Here is a 7,551-nt window from a genome sequence, read left to right as displayed (position 1 = left end):
TGAAGGGTCAACGATTCCTGTCGGACGAGAATGTGCAGCAGGCAGTTACTGACGTCTTAGCGCATCAGGCCACGGTGTTCTGCCAAACAGATATCTTCTACCTGGTGCGTCGGTAGGATAATTAAATCAGTGCCCACAGCGATTTTGCCTGGTTGGTATACCTTACCGATTCTGGACTGTACGTCCTTCGAACGGAAACTTTTTGATTCCTCTTATAAAAGTGGCTACTCTGCAACGTCTGTAGCCGAATTCAATTTTCAGAAATTTTTGGAAATTTGTGGTACGTTCCTACGGGACCAAACTGCTGAGGCCATCGGTCCCTAGGCTTACACACAACTTAATCCACCACTACTTAATCTAACTTACGCTAAGGACAACACACACACCCATGCCCGAGGGAGGACTCGAACCTGCGAGGAGGGGTGGGGGGGGGGGAGGGGGGGGGGAGACACGCTAGCCGTGGCAAGGCGCCTAGACCACGCGGCTTCAGTTTTCAGGCATACAAATCTAATGAACCCGTACGACATCATAATTCGTCAAGGATTTGTTTGAAGGTAAAAAATAATATCTCGTTCCAATAGAGTCCATTGCCGTCTAAACTTCTTGAAAGTATTAAGTTTCTTGAAATGGGTGTTTTTCATTTCCATTTCACTTTTATTGTGTGTACTACGACGTTTCAGATGTGTAACCACTCTGATGTAAAATATTTAAGACGTTAACTATATATGTTATGGGATACAGTCACACAAAAAATCGGTTTAAAACCGAATGTTGCCTGTACTCACCTGAAACTATCAGATGAGCAAAAATCCCTAAACATGAACACCCAGAGCTTATGACCGACATGCACTCTGCTTCCAAGCAGTTCTCCTTTCCTTTTCTGGACCATTTCTTGCCGTACTGTCGTTGAGGCGCCATAGAAGCTAAAGAAGGTGCTGTCATCCACCAAAGGGTGGTAAAATGTATAACGCAAAGCTTCCAAAGATAAGACCTCTATAAATCCATGTAAAGCAGTTGGCCATTGACAGAAATACGAGCAGCGAGTCGTTTATCCCGGAAGGTAGCGGGAAGCCGAAGCTATTACCGCTGTCACATGGGGAGTTGGGGTGATATACAGGGAGCGTACTTAAGCCACGAGATGGCAGTCGTAAGTAACGGCACGACAGTCGTTTACACCTCATGGGCGTGGTAATGTGTCCATGGCAGACACTCCGAATTCTTTGGATAAAAATTCAGTCAAGGTGTTCGTGACGAACAACAGTACTCATGAACAGCGCCAATTATTAATTAAATAACCTGTATCTTCCCACGCGTCACTCTACATTTATTCGTGTATTTCATCAATATGGTAAAAGGCAGGGTGCAGTAAGTTACATTACATTAGTTGAAATAAATGGTTTTAGCTCCGTCATAAGTTGCGTTTACAAGCTTGTTTTTCTTTTTATGGTGAGTAGTTTCGGACACCTGTGTCTTTCCTCAAACCATCCGTATCGTAAATATGACAATACAGGCGATAACCTATCTACAAAAACTCTCCCTGCAGTGATAATCAAAGCGGCACTACGGCCGATTTAACAACAGTAAATACGCCACATAGAACGGACATCATTGTGGGAACAGTTTTTTACACATAGGCTATCACGTGTATTGTCACACTTACGGTAGAGATGGTTTGAGAATGGACATACAGTCCGAAATAGGCACCATCAAGAAATAAAAAAAAATACTTCTTAATGCAACTTACGACAGAGCTACAACCATTTATTTCACTTACAAAGCAAGTTACGAACCTATTTTTCATCTGCCTCATGCTCCAAGTTCGTATACGCGTTACGTTAGATTAAACAGAGACTGCAAGAACACTTTGGTTGGTGCACTAATGTTTATGTGCAAAATGCCGAACTAAAGATCTTTTTGTACAGAAATACTCTCAAAACATCCTTCCATATTACAAGATGTGTGTAAATATTTTGATAAAAAAACCGGCATGTCAATGGCAGCTTGTGTTGAGCACAGTGAAAAATCTAGAAGCAGAAAGTGTACTGGAATACACAAAGATATTGTTGAGCAGAGATGTATTCTAGGCGACGCTTCAAAGTACTTGGACTTAGTCATAAGAGAGTCTGTGGAAATTACGATCTATATAAACAACTTTAATACAGGTAAGATCTACACACTTAACAGAGTGTGGAAGCAGGTACTGGTACCGAGAGATTTCAGTGGACTATGTCCCGGTTTAGACATTGTGAACAAAAACGCTGCGAATGACGTTTCACCGTTGGCGGCAATGTAATCTCTGGTCGCAGTGGGTACTACATCAGTCATATCTGTGTGATTCCGTAACGTCTTCTAGATCGGTTGCTGAGCTGCCGAAAAGGATGGCAGTTACCGTCGGAAGATCGTATGTTTACAGAGAACTAACACGACACGAGGACCGAGAAAATTCAATACACGAAGTCAAGGTAGATGCAAACTATTGCAAATTCAACTGATAGGCGTGTGCGAAACCCACCTCTCTGTTAAATAGCTACAGAAAGGGTTAGACGTGAAGCTAGCATTTCGAGTAGAATAGGCAAAAGTCGAAGTTACAGTAAACTATATCACATATCGCCAGGCATCGAAGATTGTGTGGCATCAATGCTTCCATCGATCTGAAAATAAATTCTTGCAGATTGTTTACGGCTATACAAAATCGAGAAAAAGTGCATAGTGAGTAATCGATATTACGCTGAAGATAAATAACCATATTCAGGTTGTAGCTTTTGCATTCTTCAGTTAGCCTCTTTATTACATACGCCTTTTACAAAAGCTCTACCAGTCGACAAAAACTGTAACGATGCCATAGTTCGTTAAAGGCGCAGCATGTATGTATGTATTGAATTGGGGACCTAGAAACGACGGAGAGGCTTCGTCCCCGCTGTAGTCCTCAGTGGTTCACAACCCCACAACAGGCAACAGCAGTCCACAAAGCCCACCGCCGCCCCACACCGAACCCAGGGTTACTGTGAGGTTCGGCCCCCAGTGGACTACCCCGGGAACGTCTCAATCCAGACGACTGTAACCCCAATGTTTGCATGATAGAGTAATTATGGCGTAAGCGTACGTGGAGACAGTGTTTTCGTTTCAAAGGCCGACATAGTGTAAGTGAGGTGGAATAAGGGGAACCAGCCCGAGGCAGATTGAAAACGATCTTAAAAACCATCCACGGGCTGGTCGGCACACCGGACCTCGACACTAATCCGCCGGGCGGATTTGTGCCGGGGACCGGCACGCCTTCCCGATCGGGAAGCAGTGCGTTAGAGCGCACGGCTAGCCGGGCGGGCTAGGCACCGCAAACTTCATAACAAATTTGTGTTTATGTAAATCGAAGGTGCAGGGGTGTGAGGGGGGGGGGGAGGGAAGGGAAGAAAATGATGGTACCAGCTGCACCGGGACTTTATGTGAATTCGGCGGCGACGCAGGACCGGGACTCGAATCCGGGATCTTCTGTTTACTAGGCGGTTGCGTTAACCACCGCTGGATGCGTACACAGTGTTCATCGCAGATACATGGACTATCTCGGAACGCTCGCCCACCAACCTACATTCCCACCTACAGCCATCTATCCGCAGTCGACGTCCATGTCGTCCACGCTTGCTAATTTTAGATTCCTTCTGAGGGTTAGAGATTCATTGCCTATCGAGGCGAATCAATTATATGCACATGTCCGAAAGAATAGACATCATGCATTCAAACAAATTTGTTTTTCAATATGGCCTCGAAGGTCGTGGTGGCGATTGGCTATACTGCCTTCATGCTTAAGCTTATCTACCCGACTCATAGCACTCTCATACTCAAGAAATGTTTGGAGTCAGATGTTGGAATACGACACTGTCGGGTCCTATAAGCTATCCATCGCCTTCCTCGGATTTGTCACGAAATGTCGAGCACGTGCCCGAATTGTGTGGAGGATCGTGATTGGAGATTGTAGAGTGTTGTGTTTCAGCTGTTATTGATGAAAGGAAAGGACGAGACCAAATGCCACCTTTATCCCTCTCGAACAGTACTGCCGAGCTTACCGCGGACGGACAAATAACCTAAACAGTATTACATGCACGCTCTCTCCATGCAACACTGCGGAGATGTTTGGAGTTTAATTCACGACACTGTTGGGAGGTCTGGTTATTACGAACATCATGCCACTACATCTCCTCTTCCTTGCCACATATTGACGATGAAAATTTGTTCCACCTCTGAGTTGAGTGTCATCAAAGAAGCATGCGTTAGCAGTTATGGAGGAGGGTCGATTCCACACACCAAATCAAACAACTATGTTATATGAGGGAGAGGGACCTGGTGGCGGTGGGTAGGATTGGAGAGACCATCTCTTGCTATGTACACCATACAACTCCGTGCGTTCATGTAAATGCACGTTCTATGGTAACTTGCTGCATCTTCCCACCACACTACTGCAAAAAATCGACATGTTTCGCCTGATATTCCTGTGTATCGAATCACGCATATCGTTAGACGTAATTTGAGGAACTTCTTCATTTTGTCTAGTTCGTTTTATAGTCGCCCAGTGCGATAGCTCCAAGCTCACAATTTATTTTCATTCGCGAGTGAGGAACAACGGGCTGAGCGGAAGGAACAGAATAACAAAAGCCAGAACTCTGTGATAAATTGGCTTTAACTGTGAAAAGAGAATGAACAACAGACGAAGCGCAAGAAACTGCGCAACAAAAAGCAGAATTCTGAGACAAATTAGCTTTATCTGTGTGAAGCGAAGGAAAAAGAAACCAAAAGATAATAACTCAGCCACGCATTGTGCAACAGCGGAATAAATCTAAAAGCGTTGGATTTCGAAGTAATTATACGCTTCCTTGCTACAGAAGATGAGTTGGACTCTAGGGAAAAAAGTTATTTACAGAGGCTGTTTCTGAATAAACTGGGAACTGAAGGCTTTGCTTTCAGAATGCTTGCGGTCACGTATTCGTTTTTGCGTTCTCTCTCTCTGAAAACGGACTCCGGGGGTTTCGTTCATTACGACGCTTTCATAAAAAATACGCCGGTCGCGTCAGCTTATTTATCGTCTGCGTTTCTGCAGTCTAAGCTGTTGGCAAAGCGGCGTCACACATAACGGTAAATTTTTTTACCGAACTGTGCAGCAGTCTGTAATTGTGAGAGTGGAATTTCCGACCACTGAAACTGACTACGCTGAGATTGTGACGTTTCCATCAGAAACAAATGACAGGATCCTTCCCGTTCATTTTCATTAAAAGTTATTGCACAGAGTCAGGTCATTTTCAGCGCAGGTAAGAGAGTTATTTAAGTCAGGCATTTGATAAGCTACCAACGCAGTGGTAGGCAGCGGTGGCTGGAGTAACAGATCGGAAAGTACGTTGAGAGAAGCAAGCGCTGATCGTAACGTACACAGTAGCCTCAACCTCCGAACAGCTAAGGACATGAATATAATAATATTTAAAAAGGTCCACAGTCCAGAAACGCAAAACTCATGGAAAGTCTTAAAAAGGCGACACAGAGACACACAAATTCTTAATAAATATAATTTAGTAATAATATGTCGGCATCGTATTGTGAAACCTATCACCCACGTGGGTTCGCGACAAGTTAGTGGAGCACCTGCCTCCTTACGTATCGCAGGGAGGGCGTGTCGTAGTTGAATTGGGGCCTCCCCTAGTAGTGAAAGTATTAACTGAAAAAGTCAGGCGAAGAATATTGTTTGTCATTTTGTTGATGTAAAGATTCCGTGTACCTTGTGCTTGTTGGTCAATATTGAACTGCTATCCGCACTAGAAGCAAGGCTGAATTGTATAATACTCACTTATTAAACCAAAGTCATTCTCGAACATAGTTTGAAAGTCACAACAGGTCACAGAACCAGGACATAGACGCCACATGGTCAGTGACAAGAAAGCGTGCAACGCTGCAGCTTCAGTGGAAAGTGTTGACAGGTACGTGAAACAAAATAGACTGCCCTATTGTTCCATGCATCGGTCGTTGGAGAACAAGTCAGTCAGTGTCATCGATGCACCGTGTATTAAGAAATGATAGCAGCAGCATGCTATGTAGTAATAACTTTGGATATGGCATCCAACAACACCGGTAATGTTACAGATTCTACAGTCTGTTTCTCGTTAATTGACACAGCAACCTCCATGAGACGAAGATGACGTTAAGATTGAACAACTCGTCGACTTCCTGGTTATCAGGGACGGATCCACAAGCTCAGATGCACAAAACAGCAGCCGTGATCTTATTTACGAAATTAGCACAACACAACCTGATTGCTTCCAGAACCAATCTTTCATTCTGCAATTTGAAACTTCCAGGCAAACAGAAACTTTTGGCCGCAAAGGGACACAAACTTACCCACTTACTAATATAGGCACAGGCCTGGCTCAGCGTTTTATTCTGGTAGGAACTCTCAGTAACTAGGTGTATTTAGTGAAGCAATACCTAAATTAGGATGACCAGTCCTATATTTTAAATAGATCTTTCGAACACAAGACCAGTATTCAACCACTTCAACACAATGCCCAGCGGCGCCAGAAAAGAACGGAGGACGTCACAGTTAAATAGGATCAAACGACCTAGGTGGAAACTGAATTCATAAAGGTACACAGAACTGTCTCATAGACACAGTGACACATTACCTCATCTCCATTTTCTGACATCACAGGCATATTAAACTAGGTACTTCCAAGTAATCGGATTAGTAATACTAAAAATTTCAACAACTGAATTACGTCGATATGCTGCAGTTGTCAATACTTTGTACTGGTATTCAGAAGAGACAGTAGTTCAAATGTCCGACCGGTCATCAACATTTACGTTTTCCGTGGTTTCCGTAAATCGCTTATGGCGCATACCAGGATGGTTATCTTGAATAGGACATGGTAGATTCCCTTCTCTAACCTTTCCCAATACGAGCTTGTGCTACATCTATAACGACCCCGTCATCGACGGGACGTTAAAACCCAATCTTCCTTTCATTTTCAACGTGTTCTTTTTACTACTTACGAAACACATTAAGAAACCAACTAAACTGATTTCTTAGAAAGGTAGCCAACGAACTGAGTGCAAACAACTCCAGACCGTCAACTCTACAACTGTAGAATACAATTTTCAATCTTGTACAGACAGTAAATACACGGAAGCTTGAGATGCAACATTTACAAAAATCGATGGAACTATGAATTTCGATAAAGCGATAGATATGGTGGTTTCTAATTCTGTTATCGCATGCAGTACTGTCATTAGGAATCATTATGGGCGTGACCTGCGGTTTTCTGTCAATTCAACGAAAAGCTGTGATCGATCTGATATCGAAAAGATAAAAGCCATTACAGAGACTGCCTACATTGCGCTTGTTCATCGTCTACCAGACACTTAGAGTACTGCTGCGCAGTGTGGGATCCTTACCAGATTGGACTGACGCGGGACATCGAAAAAGTTCAAAGAAGGGCAGCTCGTTTTTTACTATCGCGGAATAGGGAAAGAGTGTCACATATATGATATGTGAATTAGTGGAAGGGGGGGGGGGAGGGG

Source organism: Schistocerca piceifrons, chromosome 5 (assembly GCF_021461385.2).
Source record: "Schistocerca piceifrons isolate TAMUIC-IGC-003096 chromosome 5, iqSchPice1.1, whole genome shotgun sequence".
Taxonomy (NCBI): domain Eukaryota; kingdom Metazoa; phylum Arthropoda; class Insecta; order Orthoptera; family Acrididae; genus Schistocerca; species Schistocerca piceifrons.
Note: the sequence above shows the minus strand (reverse complement) of the source record.